Source organism: Coregonus clupeaformis, chromosome 33 (assembly GCF_020615455.1).
Source record: "Coregonus clupeaformis isolate EN_2021a chromosome 33, ASM2061545v1, whole genome shotgun sequence".
NCBI classification, from domain to species: Eukaryota; Metazoa; Chordata; class Actinopteri; order Salmoniformes; family Salmonidae; genus Coregonus; species Coregonus clupeaformis.
This window is the reverse complement of record NC_059224.1, coordinates 23,152,735-23,171,068: the sequence shown is the minus strand read 5'-3', so window position 1 is coordinate 23,171,068 and position 18,334 is coordinate 23,152,735.

Sequence of the window (18,334 nt, the reverse complement as noted above, 5' to 3'; positions counted from 1 at the left end):
ATTTCAACCTGGAGTTGAAAGCTGCACAGGATTACAATAAACTAAAGGGAGAGATTCTGACTAGACTGGGAATGACCGATACCATGAGGGCACATCGCTTCCACCAGTGGGCCTACAGATCTGGACAACTACCCCAAACACAGATGTTCGACTTGATTCACTTGGCACGGAAATGGTTGCGACCGGAGATGCGCTTATCCGCTGAGATCGTCGAGACCATCGTACTCGACCAGTTTCAGCGAGGTCTACCCCGAGAAATTCGACGATGGGTTGGCCAGAACAAGGTACTTTCTGCCGACCATCTCGTGGCCCTGGTTGAACGGTATTGTACGGCAGGAACAGCTGAGCAGGCACAGGAGGAAAAATCCCCGTTCCCCAGGCACTGGCGAACCAGCGGACAGGGTAAGACTGTTTCAATATTGGGGGGGAGGGGAGAGAGCAGCTGGGGGATGTGAGGAAAGAACCAGACTGGGGGTGAGACACTCCGGCAAAAGCTGAAAACCGGGACAGGGGGTTGAGGGCACTCCGGTTATCTGTTACAATTGTAATAGACCGGGACATATTGCGGCATACTGCCCTATTAAAGAAGAGCCAAGGCAATGTAACATCGGTGAAAAATAAGAAACTGATATATTATATGCATGTCCTGTGGTAACCACTGTACTTGAAAGACCAAGAAACGAACATATGTGCATGGTGAAGGTTAAAGGGAAAGAGGTGGCAGCCCTCCTTGATTCCAGCAGTATGTTAACCTTGGTCGTAGCAGACCTAGAGCAGACTCATAAACTGGATAGAAATCAGGATGTCAGTGTTACGAGCATTCATGGGGATACCCGCCCGTACCCCACAGCCTTAGTGAGCATACAAACTGAGGACGGCTTTCTGGATTATGAGGTCAGTGTGGTCCCGAAGATGCCGTATGATGTAATACTGGGTAGATACTTTCCTAACTTTTCGAGGTTAGGCCAAAAGAACAGCATATTTGAGAAGCCAACACCCCTGACCAAGCAAGCAGTAGCATCTAGCCCTCAACCAAAGCCAATAAAAAATAGGTATCCCAGGGGCCTCACAGGTGCTAGTATGGGAGGATGAGGAAGAAGGGGCAGACCCTGTCGATAATGAGCAGCCCAGTACTAGCCAGAGGGCTCAGAGGAGGACTATCTAGAACCAACAGACCCGGCAGGGTCCCTGACTAACTTTGGGATGGCCCAGACCCAGGATCCGACCCTGCAGCAAGCCAGAGCAGATGTGCAGGTCGTAGATGGTACCCCCATAAATGATGGGACGATGCCTAATAGTCTCCCCCACTTCATCATGAAAAAGGGTTTGGTGTACAGAGTGGCAAAACTAGGGGTTGATGTGGTGGAACAGTTGTTGGTCCCCACCCGGTACCGGAGAACAGTAGTGGACCTAGCTCATGGGCACATCCTGGGGGGACTCAGGAATTCAGGCTGAGGTGGCTCGACATTGTGGGGAGTGCCCCGAGTGCCAGTTAACAGCTCCCCGACCAGCGGTTAGGAGCCCATTAGTGCCACTCCCCATAATCGAAACGCCATTTGAGAGGATAGCGATGGATATAGTGGGCCCGCTACCCAAATCCACCAGAGGGCACCAATACATTCGGGTCATTCTAGACTATGCCACTCGCTACCCAGAAGCCATTCCCCTTCGGACGAAGGCTTCCAAAAATATCGCCAAGGAATTAGTGCTCCTGTTCACCAGGGTAGGGATTCCAAAGCAGATCCTTACTGACCAGGGGACCCCCTTTATGTCCCGCCTTATGGCGGACCTTTGTAAGTTGTGGCAGGTGAAACAGTTGAGGACATCGGTTTACCATAGAGTTCAATGTGTCAAATCGGAGGGCCTGTTGTCTGGACCTATGGCAGTCTCTATGGGGATGCCACAGGGTTCAATTCTTGGGCCGACTCTTTTCTCCGTGTATATCAATGATGTCGCTCTTGCTGCTGGTGACTCTCAGATCCACCTCTACGCAGACGACACCATTTTGTATACATCTGGCCCTTCATTGGACACTGTGTTAACAAACCTCCAAATGAGCTTCAATGCCATACAACACTCCTTCAGTAGCCTCCAACTGCTCTTAAACACTAGTAAAACTAAATGCATGCTCTTCAATCGAACGCTGCTGGCACCCGCCCACCCAACTAGAATCACTACTCTCGACGGGTCTGACCTAGAGTATGTGGACAACTACAAATACCTAGGTGTCTGGTTAGACTGTAAACTCTCCTTCCAGACTCGCATTAAGAATCTCCAATCCAAAGTTAAATCTAGAATCGGCTTCCTATTTCGCAACAAAGCCTCCTTCACTCATGCTGCCAAACATGCCCTCGTAAAACTGACTATCCTACCGATCCTTGACTTCGGCGATGTCATTTACAAAATAGCCTCCAACACTCTACTCAGCAAATTGGATGAAGTCTATCACAGTGCCATCCGTTTTGTCTCCAAAGCCCCATACACTACCCACCACTGTGACCTGTACGCTCTTGTTGGCTGGTCCTCACTACATGTTCGTCGTCAAACCCACTGGCTCCAGGCCATCTATAAATCACTGCTAGGCAAATCCCCGCCTTATCTTAGCTCATTGGTCACCATAGCAGCACCCACCCGTAGTCTGCGCTCCAGCAGGTATATCTCACTGGTCATCCCCAAAGCCAACACCTCCTTTGGCCACCATTCCTTCCAGTTCTCTGCTGCCAATGACTGGAACGAATTGCAAAAATCTCTGAAGCTGGAGACTCTTATCTCCCTCACTAACTTTAAGCATCAGTTGTCAGAGCACCTTACCGATCACTGCACCTGTACACAGCCCATCTGAAATTAGCCCGCCCAACTACCTCATCCCTATATTGTTATTTATTTTGCTCTTTTGCACCCCAGTATCTCTATTTGCACATAATCTCTTGCACATCTAGCATTCCAGTGTTAATACTAATTGTAATTATTTTGCACTATAGCCTATTTATTGCCTTACCTCCATAACTTGCTACATTTGCACACACTGTATATATATTTTCTGTTGTATTTTTTGACTTTATGTTTTTTTACCCCATATGTAACTCTGTGTTGTTGTTTTTAATCGCACTGCTTTGCTTTATCTTGGCCAGGTAGCAGTTGTAAATGAGAACTTGTTCTCAACTGGCTTACCTGGTTAAATAAAGGTGAAATAAATACATTAATAAAAACCATCCTCAGACAGATGGCCTGGTTGAGAGATTCAACCGCACCCTGAAGTCAATGCTCAGGAAGGTAATCGATAAGGATGGGAAAAACTGGGATTTCATGTTGCCGTATCTGATTTTTGCCATTAGAGAGGTTCCCCAAGCCTCGCTGGGGTTTTCACCCGTTGAGCTGGTATATGGGAGGCACCCCAGGGAATCTTAGACATCGCCCAGGAAACCTGGGAGCACCAGTCCACCCCTTATACTAGTGTGATAGAGCACGTCACGGCCATGCAAGACAGGATAGCCACAGTCACAAACTTCGTAAGAGAGCACATAAGGCAAGCACAAGAGCACCAGCGGCACACTTATAACAAGCAGGCTACCCTGAGAGAATTTCAACCGGGAGATAAGGTGTTAGTGCTGGTCCCCACGGTAGAATGCAAACTGCTAGCCACATGGAAAGGACCGTATGAAGTACTGGAGAAAATAGGAGAAGTTAATTATCGGATCCAACAGCCAGGTCGTCTGCCCCCAGAACAGATCTATCACATAAACCTGTTAAAAGCATGGAGAGAGAGAGAAAAACACTAACAGTCACTTACCCCACACCCACTCAGGAGGCAGCCGAAGTGTGTGTTTCACTTACTCTGTCCCCAGCACAAGTACAGACCCTGATCCATAAAAACAGAGATGTATTTTCAGGGATACCAGGACAAACTGAGGTTATGGCTCATGATATTGCTTCCCTACCAGGGAGAAAAGTGAGCATGAGGCATATAGGGTACCTGAGGCTCGCCGAGCCGCGATCAGAGCAGAGGTGGACAAAATGTTGGCGGCTGGAGTGATCGAAGTGTCACATAGTGAGTGGTCTAGCCCAATTGTGATGGTCTCCAATCCCGATGGGTCCTGGCAGTTTTGTAATGATTTTCGGAAGGTAAATGAAATCTCCAAGTTTGATGCCTACCCCATGCCCCGAGTAGATGAACTATTGGAGAAAAATTGGTAACGCTCAGTACATTATGACCCTGGACCTAGCCAAAGGTTCCTGGCAAATCCCCCTGATGCCCAGAGCCAAAGAAAAGACAGCCTTTGCAACCCCTGATGGGTTGTTTCAATACACCGTCATGCCATTCGGCTTACACGGGGCCCCGGCCACCTTTCAACGGCTAATGGACCAGGTCCTAAAACCGCACAGAGCTTACATCGCAGCTAATCTACAACCCAGATTGGGAATCCCACTTGCCCCGGGTACAGGCAGTGCTAGACGCCCTTAGGATAGCAGGGCTCACGGCAAACCCTGCCAAGTGTTACGTGGGGTTAGAGGAAACCAAATATCTGGGATACACCGTGGGAAGAGGGTTAATCAAACCACAATTTAAGAAGGTTGATGCAATTAGAGGATGCCCGAGACCAGTAAATAAGAAGCAGGTTCGAGCCTTCCTAAGGTTGACAGGTTACTGCCGGCGATTCATCCCAAATTATGCCACAGTGGCCGCCCCCACTCACCAACATGACTAGAGCCAGGGGGCCAACCATGGTAAAATGGGATGAAAATGCCACAAAAGCATTTGGAACATTACAGAAGGCTCTCTGCTGTAATCCAGTGTTTGTGGTACCAGAATTTGAGCGCAAGTTCATTGTTCAGACGGATGCCTCAGGGGTCTTGTTGGGAGTGGTGCTCTCCGAAGGGGTGGAACACCCCATCCTGTTTTTAAGCAGGAAGCTGGGAGGCCAACTACTCAGTGGTTGAGAAAGAGGCACTGGCAGTAAAGTGTGCTCCAGAAAGCCAAAAATATTACCTGCTAGGGCGCCACTTCACCCTCATCAATGACCATGCCCCGCTCACCTGGATGCATAGGGCTAAAGAGAAGAATGCTCAGGTGATGCGTGGTTTTTGAATCTCCAAAACACAGACCAGGGAAAGAAATGGGTAATGTGTATGGGTTATCCCTCATGCACGCTTATTTTGCTGTGGTAGCCCGACCTAGGGGTAGCAAAGAAGGGGGCCGAGTGATAAATGACAGATTTGTGAGGGCAGACCTAATAAACGTGCTGTGCCATCTCACTAAAATGGCCACCCCGACAAGAACTACAGATCACAAAATGGCAGACTGCCAAAAACTAAAATTCCCAGAAGCAAGGGGAATGCTCGCAAGGTGGGGCCTACCCACGTATAAGGGGTCAAGCCACACCAGGGAGAGCATGGGGCTGTAGATATGTGAACCACAGAGAAAGAGAAAAGTGACAATATACACTACCTTTCAAAGGTTTGGGGTCACTTAGAAATGTCCTTGTTTCCGAAAGAAAAAGCAATTTTTTTGTCCATTAAAATAACATCAAATTGATCAGAAATGCAGTGTAGACATTGTTAATGTTGTAAATGGCTATTCTAGCTGGAAATGGCTGATTTTTAATGGAATAACTACATAGGCGTACAGAGGCCCATAATCACCAACCATCAGTCCTGTGTTCCAATGGCACGTTGTGTTTGCTAATCCAAGTTTATCATTTTAAAAGGCTAATTGATCATTAGAAAACCCCTTTGCAATTATGTTAGCACAGCTGAAAACGGTGGTGCTGATTAAAGAAGCAGTAAAACTAGCCTTCTTGAGACTAGTTGAGTATCTGGAGAATCAGCAATTGTGGATTTGATTACAGGATCAAAATGGCCAGAAACAAATAACTTATTCTGAAAATCGTCAGTCTATTTTTGTTCTGAGAAATGAAGGCTATTCCATGCGAGAAATTGCCAAGAAACTGACGATCTCGTACAACGCTGTGTACTACTCCCTTCACAAAACAGCGCAAACTGGCTCTAACCAGAATAGAAAGAGGAGTGGGAGGCCCCAGTGCACAACTGAGCAAGAGGACAAATACATTAGTGTCTAGTTTGAGAAACAGACGCCTCACAGGTCCTCAACTGGCAGCTTCATTAAATAGTACCCGCAAAACACCAGTCTCAACGTCAACAGTGAAGAGGCGACTCCGGGATGTTGGCCTTCTAGGCAGAGTTGCATAGAAAAGCCATATCTCAGACTGGCCAATAAAAATAAAAGATTAAGATGGGCAAAAGAACACAGACACTGGACAGAGGAAGATTGGAAAAAAGTGTTATGGACAGACAAATTTGAAGTTTGAGGTGTTCGGATCACAAAGAAGAACATTTGTGAGACGCAGACCAAATGAAAAGATGCTGGAGGAGTGCTTGATGCCATCTGTCAAGCATGGTGGAGGCAATGTGATGGTCTGGGGGTGCTTTGTTGGTGGTAAAGTGGGAGATTTGTACAGGGTAAAAGGGATCTTGAAGAAGGAACGCTATCACTCCATTTTGCAACGCCATGCCATACCCTGTGGACGGCGCTTGATTGGAGCCAATTTCCTCCTACAACAGGACAATGACCCAAAGCACAGCTCCAAACTGTGCAAGAACTACAGTGAGGGAAAAAAGTATTTAATCCCCTGCTGATTTTGTACGTTTGCCCACTGACAAAGAAATTATCAGTCTATAATTTTAATGGTAGGTTTATTTGAACAGTGAGAGACAGAATAACAACAACAAAAATCCAGAAAAACGAATGTCAAAAATGTTATAAATTGATTTCCATTTTAATGAGGGAAATAAGTATTTGACCCCCTCTCAATCAAAAAGATTTGTGGCTCCCAGGTTTCTTTTATACAGGTAACAAACTCAGATTAGGAGCACACTCTTAAAAAGGGAGTGTTCCTAATCTCAGTTTGTTACCTGTATAAAAGACACCTGTCCACAGAAGCAATCAATCAATCAGATTCCAAACTCTCCACCATGGCCAAGACCAAAGAGCTCTCCAAGGATGTCAGGGACAAGATTGTAGACCTACACAAGGCAGGAATGGGCTAAAAGACCATCGCCAAGCAGCTTGGTGAGAAGGTGACAACAGTTGGTGCGATTATTCGCAAATGGAAGAAACACAAAAGACCTGTCAATCTACCTCGGCCTGGGGCTCCATGCAAGATCTCACCTCGTGGAGTTGCAATGATCATGAGAACAGTGAGGAATCAGCCCAGAACTACACGGGAGGATCTTGTCAATGATCTCAAGGCAGCTGCAAATCAATTTATAACATTTTTGACATGCGTTTTTCTGGATTTTTTTGTTGTTATTCTGTCTCTCACTGTTCAAATAAACCTACCATTAAAATTATAGACTGATCATGTCTTTGTAAGTGGGCAAACGTACAAAATCAGCAGGGGATCAAATACTTTTTTCCCTCACTGTATTTAGGGAAGAAGCAGTCAGCTGGTATTCTGTCTATAATGGAGTGGCCAGCACAGTCACCGGATCTCAACCCTATTGAGCTGTTGTGGGAGCAGCTTGACCGTATGGTACATAAGAAGTGCCCATCAAGCCAATCCAACTTGTGGGAGGTGCTTCAGGAAGCATGGGGTGAAATCTCTTCAGATTACCTCAACAAATTGACAACTAGAATGCCAAAGGCTTTAATTGCTGCAAATGGAGGATTATTTGACGAAAGCAAAGTTTGAAGGACACAATTATTATTTCTATTAAAAATCATTATTTCTAACCTTGTCAATGACTACATTTCCTATACATTTTGCTATATTTCCTATTCAAACTCATTTCATGTATGTTTTCATGGAAAACAAGGACATTTCTAAGTGACCCGAAACTTTTGAACGGTAGTGTATATCAGCAGGATTTACCGTGTATGACCTGGACTGTTTGGAATTACCTGTTGGCTGTTGGACCTGGACCTACAGAGAACCCGATTTGTGTACCGAACCCTGCTATCCTCGACCATGCCTGCAGCCTGGCGGACCAGGATGGAGAAACCAACATACAGGTACTGTCCAGTTCAAAATAACTCTCTCTGGGGTGATTTTGGTGACGGTCTCCCACTTAATTTGTGTACAAACTCTCCTAACCTTGAAGAGGATTGTCACACATGATTCACTATGAAACACTGCCAGACAGACACACTCTGGTAATAATGGTTTCTCAAATGACTGCCTCGCCTGGTTCACCAACTACTTCTCTGATAGAGTTCAATGTGTCAAATCGGAGGGCCTGTTGTCTGGACCTATGGCAGTCTCTATGGGGGTGCCACAGGGTTCAATTCTTGGGCCGACTCTTTTCTCTGTGTATATCAATGATGTCGCTCTTGCTGCTGGTGACTCTCAGATCCACCTCTACGCAGACGACACCATTTTGTATACATCTGGCCCTTCATTGGACACTGTGTTAACAAACCTCCAAACGAGCTTCAATGCCATACAACACTCCTTCAGTAGCCTCCAACTGCTCTTAAACACTAGTAAAACTAAATGCATGCTCTTCAACCGAACGCTGCTTGCACCCGCCCACCCGACTAGAATCACTACTCTCGACGGGTCTGACCTAGAGTATGTGGACAACTACAAATATCTAGGTGTCTGGTTAGACTGTAAACTCTCCTTCCAGACTCACATTAAGAATCTCCAATCCAAAGTTAAATCTAGAATCGGTTTCCTATTTCGCAACCAAGCCTCCTTCACTCATGCTGCCAAACATGCCCTCGTAAAACTGACTATCTTACCGATCCTTGACTTCGGCGATGTCATTTACAAAATAGCCTCCAACACTCTACTCAGCAAATTGGATGTAGTCTATCACAGTGCCATCCGTTTTGTCTCCAAAGCCCCATATACTACCCACCACTGTGACCTGTACGCTCTTGTTGGCTGGTCCTCACTACATATTCGTCGCCAAACCCACTGGCTCCAGGCCATCTATAAATCACTGCTAGGCAAATCCCCGCCTTATCTTAGCTCATTGGTCACCATAGCAACACCCACCCGTAGTATGCGCTCCACCAGGTATAGCTCACTGGTCATCCCCAAAGCCAACACCTCCTTTGGCCGCCATTCCTTCCAGTTCTCTGCTGACAATGACTGGAACAAATTGCAAAAATCTCTGAAGCTGGAGACACTTATCTCCCTCACTAACTTTAAGCATCAGTTGTCAGAGCACCTTACCGATCACTGCACCTGTACACAGCCCATCTGAAATTAGCCCGCCCAACTACCTCATCCCTATATTGTTATTTATTTTGCTCATTTGTACCCCAGTATCTCTATTTGCACATCATCTCTTGCACATCTATCATTCCAGTGTTAATACTAATTGTAATTATTTTGCACTATAGCCTATTTATTGCATTACCTCCATAACTTGCTACATTTGCACACACTGTATATATATTTATTTATGTTGTATTTTTGACTTTGTTTTGTTTTACCCCATATGTAACTCTGTGTTGTTGTTTTTATCGCACTGCTTTGCTTTATCTTGGCCAGGTCGCAGTTGTAAATGAGAACTTGTTCTCAACTGGTTTACCTGGTTAAATAAAGGTGAAATAAAAAAAATAAAAAAAAATAGACTTGTTTTTCATGCAATTTTTTTAAACTTGAGAAATACTGCACTAAACAGTCAAAATTAATAACAGATATCTTGATTTATGTTAGATTCATTCTGACTATTTTGAGAAAACAGTAGTCGATAATGATGGACTGTCGTTTCTCTTTGCTTTGCCATAATATGGACTTGGTATTTTACCAAATAGGGCTATCTTCTGTATACCACCACTACCTTGTCACAACACAACTGATTGGCTCAAACGCATTAAGAAGGAAAGAAATTCCACAAATTAACTTTTAACAAGGCCCACCTGTTAATTGAAATGCATTCCAGGTGACTACCTCATGAAGCTGGTTGAGAGAATGCCAAGAGTGTGCAAAGTTGTCATCAAGGCAAAGGGTGGCTACTTTGAAGAATCTAACATCTAAAATATATTTTGATTTGTTTAACGCTTTTTTGGTTACTACATGATTCCATATGTGTTATTTCATAGTTATGATGTCTTCACTATTATTCTACAATGTAGAAAATAGTAAAAATAAAGAAAAACCCTTGAATGAGTAGGTGTGTCCAAACTTTTGACTGGTACTGTATATATTTTCCTTTTTTTTAATCTCGTTTTTCTTAATGAGTAGCAGAAAAACACATGTAGAATCGTTCAGCCGCTCATTAAAAAAGTATTTGAGAATGGTATCCCTTGTATGGAGATGAGAAACTAGTCTTTTAAACTATAAACATTTTCCTAGTTACAAACATTTCTGACCACACATTCAGTCAAGATGGCTTCCCCCTTCCTGGCAAACCAGGAAGTGCTTATGGGCATGGCAAGGGAGTGACCAGGGTGGAGACCACTGCCTACAGTATACACATCTCAAGAAACCATGGAACCTTGTGGGTTAGACATCTATGCGCCTCTTCCCTCCTGGCAAACCAGGAAGTGCTTATGGGCCCACAGCCTAGACACATCTCAAGAAACCATGGAACCTTGTGGGTTACACATCTATTCACTTCTTCCCTCCTACCAACTAACTAGGCCTACTACCAAACCATAGATTTACATTTAGAGTAAATTCAAGGTAAATAAAATGCAAAAAATTATAAAGAGAAAGACAAATGAAAACGTCCACACATTCCCAGAAGGCGTGTGTCAGTGCAGGTCTCTTTCCGAGGGCAGTCCTCTCAGTAGCTGCTAATTGTGTGAGTACAGGTCATCAGCAGCAGCATATTATAATAATGGAAATAGATGGAGGAGACCCACGGATCAGAACACAACTCATCATGTCCATTTCCATGGTTCTGTACTCCAGGACGATTATGTCATTATCAAAGACCTCTGTATGCACGTGTGCAGGGTGACAGGTGGGGAAGCAAAACCATTTACATCCAAGGAGTCCCAGTACACTCTCTCTCTTTATCTCTCTCTTTCTCTCTGTCTGTCTCTCTCCTGTTTCTTTCTCTCTGAAGGCTACATATACACTCAGCGGCCAGTTTATTAGGTACACCACCCCATTCACGAAAATTGATCGCTCCTACAGACAGTGAGTCACGTGGCCATGGCTTGCTATGTAAAGCAGGCAGACAGGCATCGAGGCATTCATTTACTGTTCGATTGAATGTTAGAATGGGTCAAACGAGTGACCTAAGCGACTGAGCGTGGTATGATCGTCAGTGCCAGACACGCCGGATCCAGTATCTCAGAAACGGCCACCCTCCTGGGCTTTTCACGCATGACAGTGTCTAGGGTTTACCGAGAATGGTGTGACAAACAAAAAACATCCAGTACACGGTAGTCCTGTGGGTGAAAACAGCTTGTTGATGAGAGGTCAAAGGAGAATGGCAAGAATCGTGCAAGCTAACAGGTGGGCCACAAATAGACAAATAATGGTGCAGTACAACAGTGGTGTGCAGAACGGCATCTCGGAATGCACAACTCGTTGATCCTTGTCACGGATAGGCTATTGCAGCAGACGACCACACCGGGTTCCACTGTTTCAGCTAAAAATGATAGAGGCGACTCCAGTGGGCACGCGATCACCAACACTGGACAATTGAGGAGTGGAAAATCATTGCCTTGAACATGACAGCGAGTTCAGTTTACTTGAGTGGCCTGCTCAGTCCCCAGACCTCAACCCAATAGAGCATCTTTGGAACGGGCTGTTCGCAGCATGAATGTACCGCCGTCCAATCTGCAGCAACTACGAGATGCCATCAGCATGGACCAACATCCCTGTGGAACGTTTCCGACGTTGTTCAGGCTGTTCTGGAGGCAAAGAGGGGTACTGGTACTAGATGGGTGTACTAATAAACTGTCCGGTGAGTGTACAGTTGAAGTCGGAAGTTTACATACACCTTAGCCAAATACATTTAAACTCAGTTTTTCACAATTCCTGACATTTAATCCTAGTAAAAATTCCCTGTTTTAGGTCAGTTAGGATCACCACTTTATTTTAAGAATGTGAAATGTCAGAATAATAGTAGAGAGAATTATTTATTTCAGCTTTTATTTCTTTCATCACATTCCCAGTGGGTCAGAAGTTTACATACACTCAATTAGTATTTGGTAGCATTGCCTTTAAATTGTTTAACTTGGGTCAAACGTTTCGGGTAGCCTTCCACAATAAGTTGGGTGAATTTTGGCCCATTCCTCCTGACAGAGCTGGTTTAACTGAGTCAGGTTTGTAGGCCTCCTTGCTCGCACACGCTTTTTCAGTTCTGCCCACAAATGTTCTATAGGATTGAGGTCAGGGCTTTGTGATGGCCACTCCAATACCTTGACTTCGTTGTCCTTAAGCCATTTTGCCACAACTTTGGAAGTATGCTTGGGGTCATTGTCCATTTGGAAGACCCATTTGCGACCAAGCTTTAACTTCCCCCCCTTTTCCTCCAATTATTATGGCCAAACAGTTCTATTTTTGTTTCATCAGACCAGAGGACATTTCTCCAAAAAGTACGATCTTTGTCCGCATGTGCAGTGGCAAACCGTAGTCTGGCTTTTTTATGGCGGTTTTGGAGCAGTGGCTTCTTCCTTGCTAAGCGGCCTTTCAGGTTATGTCGATATAGGACTCGTTTTTACTGTGGATATAGATACAGTGGGGAGAACAAGTATTTGATACACTGCAGATTTTGCAGGTTTTCCTACTTACAAAGCATGTAGAGGTCTGTAATTTTTATCATAGGTACACTTCAACTGTGAGAGACGGAATCTAAAACAAAAATCCAGAAAATCACATTGTATGATTTTTAAGTAATTAATTTGCATTTTATCGCATGACATAAAAGTATTTGATCACCTACCAACCAGTAAGAATTCCGGCTCTCACAGATCTGTTAGTTTTTCTTTAAGAAGCCCTCCTGTTCTCCACTCATTACCTGTATTAACTGCACCTGTTTGAACTCGTTACCTGTATAAAAGACACCTGTCCACACACTCAATCAAACAGACTCCAACCTCTCCACAATGGCCAAGACCAGAGAGCTGTGTAAGGACATCAGGGATAAAATTGTAGACCTGCACAAGGCTGGGATGGGCTACAGCACAATAGGCAAGCAGCTTGGTGAGAAGGCAACAACTGTTGGCGCAATTATTAGGAAATGGAAGAAGTTCAAGATGACGGTCAATCACCCTCGGTCTGGGGCTCCATGCAAGATCTCACCTCATGGGGCATCAATGATCATGAGAAAGGTGAGGGATCAGCCCAGAACTACACGGCAGGACCTGGTCAATGACCTGAAGAGAGCTGGGACCACAGTCTCAAAGAAAACCATTAGTAACACACTACGCCGTCATGGATTAAAATCCTGCAGCGCACGCAAGGTTCCCCTGCTCAAGCCAGCACATGTCCCGCCTGAAGTTTGCCAATGACCATCTGGATGATCCAGAGGAGGAATGGGAGGTCATGTGGTCTGATGAGACAAAAATAGAGCTTTTTGGTCTAATCTCCACTCGCCGTGTTTGGAAGAAGAAGAAGGATGAGTACAACCCCAAGAACACCATCCCAACTGTGAAGTAAGAGCATTGAAGATGGGTCGTGACTGGGTCTTCCAGCATGACAACGACCCGAAACACACAGCCAGGGCAACTAAGGAGTGGCTCCGTAAGAAGCATCTCAAGGTCCTGGAGTGGCCTAGCCAGTCTCCAGACCTGAACCCAATAGAAAATCTTTGGAGGGAGCTGAAAGTCCGTATTGCCCAGCGACAGCCCCGAAACCTGAAGGATCTGGAGAAGGTCTGTATGGAGGAGTGGGCCAAAATCCCTGCTGCAGTGTGAGCAAACTTGGTCAAGACCTACAGGAAACGTATGATCTCTGTAATTGCAAACAAAGGTTTCTGTACCAAATATTAAGTTCTGCTTTTCTGATGTATCAAATACTTATGTCATGCAATAAAATGCAAATTAATTACTTAAAAATCATACAATGTGATTTTCTGGATTTTTGTTTTAGATTCCGTCTCTCACAGTTGAAGTGTACCTATGATAAAAATTACAGACCTCTACATGCTTTGTAAGTAGGAAAACCTGCAAAATCGGCAGTGTATCAAATACTTGTTCTCGCCACTGTACTTTTGTACCTGTTTCCTCCAGCATCTTTACAAGGTCCTTTGCTGTTGTTCTGGGATTGATTTGCACTTTTCGCACCAAAGTACGTTAATCTCTAGGAGACCGAACGCGTCTCCTTCCTGAGCGGTATGACGGCTGCGTGGTCCCATGGTGTTTATACTTGCATACTATTGTTTGTACAGATGAACGTGGTACCTACAGGCGTTTGGAAATTGCTCCCAAGGATGAACCAGACTTGTGGAGGTCTACAATCTTTTTTCTGAGGTCTTGGCTGATTTCTTTTGATTTTCCCATGATGTCAAGCAAAGAGGCACTGAATTTGAAGGTAGGCCTTGAAATACATCCACAGGTACACCTCCAATTAACTCAAATGATGTCAATTAGCCTATCAGAAGCTTCTAAAGCCATGACATCATTGTCTGGAATTTTCCAAGCTGTTTAAAGGCAGTCAACTTAGTGTATGTAAACTTCTGACCCACTGGAATTGTGATACAGTGAATTATAAGTGAAATAATCTGTCTGTAAACAATTGTTGGAAAAATTACTTGTGTCATGCACAAATTAATGTCCTAACCGACTTTAGTTAACAAGAAATGTGTGGAGTGGTTGAAAAAACGAGTTTTAATGACTCCAACCTAAGTGTATGTAAACTTCCGACTTCAACTGTATGTACTCACTCTGTTTCTCTTTCTCACTTTCTTGCTATTTGGTAAATATAGTGCAGCAGGAATGAGCTGCTCCAGTAGGCATCATAAATATTCACCTCCCTTGGATTTGGGATTGAAATAGTATCTACACAAAATACTCCATAATGTCAAAGTGAACAGACAATTCTACACATTTTTACAAATTAATAAACATTAAATAATTAAAATATAGTTGTTGCATAAATATTCACCCCCTATGTTCAGGCAAGCCTAAATCATTTAATGCGTAAAATTTCGATTAAATAATCACATAACTTGCATGGACTCACTCTGTGTGAAATAATAGGGGTTGACATGATTTTTGACTACCACTTCCTCTGTCCTCCATACATACAACATTTGTAAGGTCCCTCAGTCAAGTATTGAATTTCAAGCACAGATTCAACCTCAAAGACCAGGGAGCTTTTCGAAAGCCTCATAAAGAAGTGGAGTTAGATGGCTAACAATTACAAATCAGACAGTGAATATCTATTTTAAGCATGGTCAAGTTAATAATTATGCTGTGGATTATGTGTTAAATTAAACCACCCAGACACATCAAAGATACAGTCGTCCTTCTGAACTGAGCTGCAAGACAGGAAGGAAACTGCTCAGGGATGTCACCATGAGGCCATTGGTGATTTTCAAACAGCTACAAAGTTCAATGGCTGTGATGGGAGAAAACTGAGGGTAGATCAACAACATTGTAGTGACTCCACAATAACGACCTAAATGACAGAGTGAAAAGAAGAATACAAATATACAGAATATTCCAAAACATGCATGTATGCAACAAGGCACTAAAGTAATTTAGCCAAGAAGACTCACTGCTGTAAATGCTGCCAACAGTGTTTCTAACATGAATTGACTCAGGGGGATGAGTACTTATCTAATCAAGGTAAATTTGTGTTTTTCATTCATATTTGACATTACAGAGTATTACAGAGTATTTTGTGTAGATCGTTGAAAAAAAAAGACAATTAAATCCATTTTAATCCCACTTTGTAACACAATACAATGTGAAGAAATCCAAGCGTGGTGAATACTTATGATAGGAACCGTGCGTCAATCAACGTACTGAGGCTATTTTGCCAGTAAACTACATTTCATAAGTTCCTGTGACTCTGAATATTGGCAGAGGAGCTCTTCCATGTTCTAGTTCTGTCTTTGCCTCAGGATGATCCTCCAGCCTCAACCCACCACCTGGACCCCTCCAGCCCCACCGCCCAGTGACCCTGCTGAGCCGCAGGAGGAAGGAGCCCCCCCTGGCCTGATCTCCTCCATCTGATGGAGGGGCACACAAAAAGAAGGAAAAGGATAAAAAAAAATGAGTCAATGACAGCCTCTTCCCTCCTTCCTCATGTCCCCCCTCCACCCCTTTAACGACCGAGGAATGGCGGATGTAACTAGACCTCATTAGGAAGGCAGGACTTAAGACAACATGGCAGAGCGGAGAGGACATCGACCTCTGACCCCAGCATGTGTCCAGTGTGTCCGGCGTACATGTCCGACACTTCCTGTTTCTCATCAAGACGGGGAAGAGCAGACCACCTGCACAACCTCCCGCTGTCACCTCTGTCATTCTGACTGGTGTGTGTGTGTCTGTCTATGTTAGCTTCTTCCTTATGCCTTAAGCCATACATATATATATATATATATATAAAAATATATATATATATATATATATATATATATATATATATATATATATATATATATAGCAATGCATTACATTCTTTGTTTTATTTTACAGGAATTATTTAGTGACATGTAAAATGGTATGTTAACGTCAATATTTGTATTAGCGTTGATAATAAAATTGCCTCTAATGAATGTGAATAACAAGAGCCCATTAAAACTATTACCACAGTCTCCAGGCTTCTGGAGTGGCAGAGCTTTTCTGAAACATGCATTTATCTCAGTAACGCCAGGTATTGTTGAGGGTAGGTGTGAGGTCCTTTTTTGTATGAAACCTCTTAGCGTCACATAATCAGGAGTGATAATGTGTCTCATTCAATGCTAATGTGTGTGTTTTACACAGCAATCAGGTGACAGGTGATGATAGCACGCCGTGAGAGGTGTGTGTGTGTGTGTGTGTGTGTGTGTGTGTGACACCATTAGTGACTTCCCAGGTCCTCTTCAGGAATACAATGGGCGGTGAAATTGCTTTAATGGAAAAAGGCTAATGTGAGACACAATTCACACAAGCGTGCGCACACACACACACCTCCTCAGCTACTCACTCAGGCTCGGAAGAGGAAGGTAACTAGGGGATGTATTACTTACACAGAAAAATACTTAAAGTAGCTTCAGGAATATACAGCAGCTTTTGAGAGTGACAGTGGTCATGTGGGCTTGGAACCTACAGTCCTAAACTACTTACTGACTCTTCCACCCATCTGAGTAAATAATGCAGGGATCACATTTCACATTCTGAGCTTTGGCTCATTATTACCTAAATAACCTTTGTGACTCATTCTCTCAAGCTCACATCTTAAATCCTTTGTAACATTATGCTCTAAAAATGCTAATAGATTTACATATTGGGAAGTTATTATTTCCTCATCAAAAATCCTACTGTATGTCACTGTGGTTTGTTTTAGCCGTGTTTCTTTTGAAGGGCATTATAATCACACACACTCTCTCTCCCTCCTCGGTAAGACAAGGCACGTCCTCCCCTTCTAAACGGTCTCATCTGTGCCCTACTCAAGGCTGGCAGCATCTGTTTCCCTCCAGGCCAATGCCATAAGGTGTCAGGGCACCAAGGAACCTCCGTGTTCCCTCAAGAAACCCCTCACGACTCCCCTCTAACCCCCACCTCCTGCCCACAGACACAACTCACCCCCACCACCCCGCTCTTGCCCTCTCCGCTCAGCCCCCAACTCCCCCAGGTTCCACCTTTCTCACCCCCTCCTTACCTGCCTCTAACCTCTGCCTCTCTCTTCTAACCTCCTTCCCCTCCCACCAGACACCCTCTTCTCCTCGCTAACCTCCCCCTCTCTCTCCCCATGCACAGAATGTGAAATTTGTAACCTCCCTAATCTCCCCCACTTATCTCCCCCCTTCCATCCCCCTTGTATGTGAGAGATGCCATCAGCTTAACTACCCTATCTCCTTTTGTTCCCCTTCTCCTCCTGGATGTGTGAGATGTGGTCTGGGGTTCTGGCGGTGCAGTGACAGAATGCGTCTTGGCGCCAGGAAGAGTTCCCCTCGGAGAATCACAGATTAGCGCTGTGTCGCTCCCAGCCCGGCCCGCCTTCCTGGGAATGGAGCTCCTTAACAGGCGTCACATTCCCCTCCAGGAAGCCTGCGGCACCCGCGACAGCCCAAGACACGGAGAGGGGAAAGTGATCTGATGGCACTCTCTCTCTCCCTCCCTTTTTCTCGCTCTTTCTCTAATTCTGCCTGTCTCTAGAAGTCAAGGACCCGTGCCTCTGAGCCATGCCCGGCGACAATGTCACAGAGAGGGGGGAGGAAGCGCTAACACGGGCCCCTGCTGCGGCCTCCT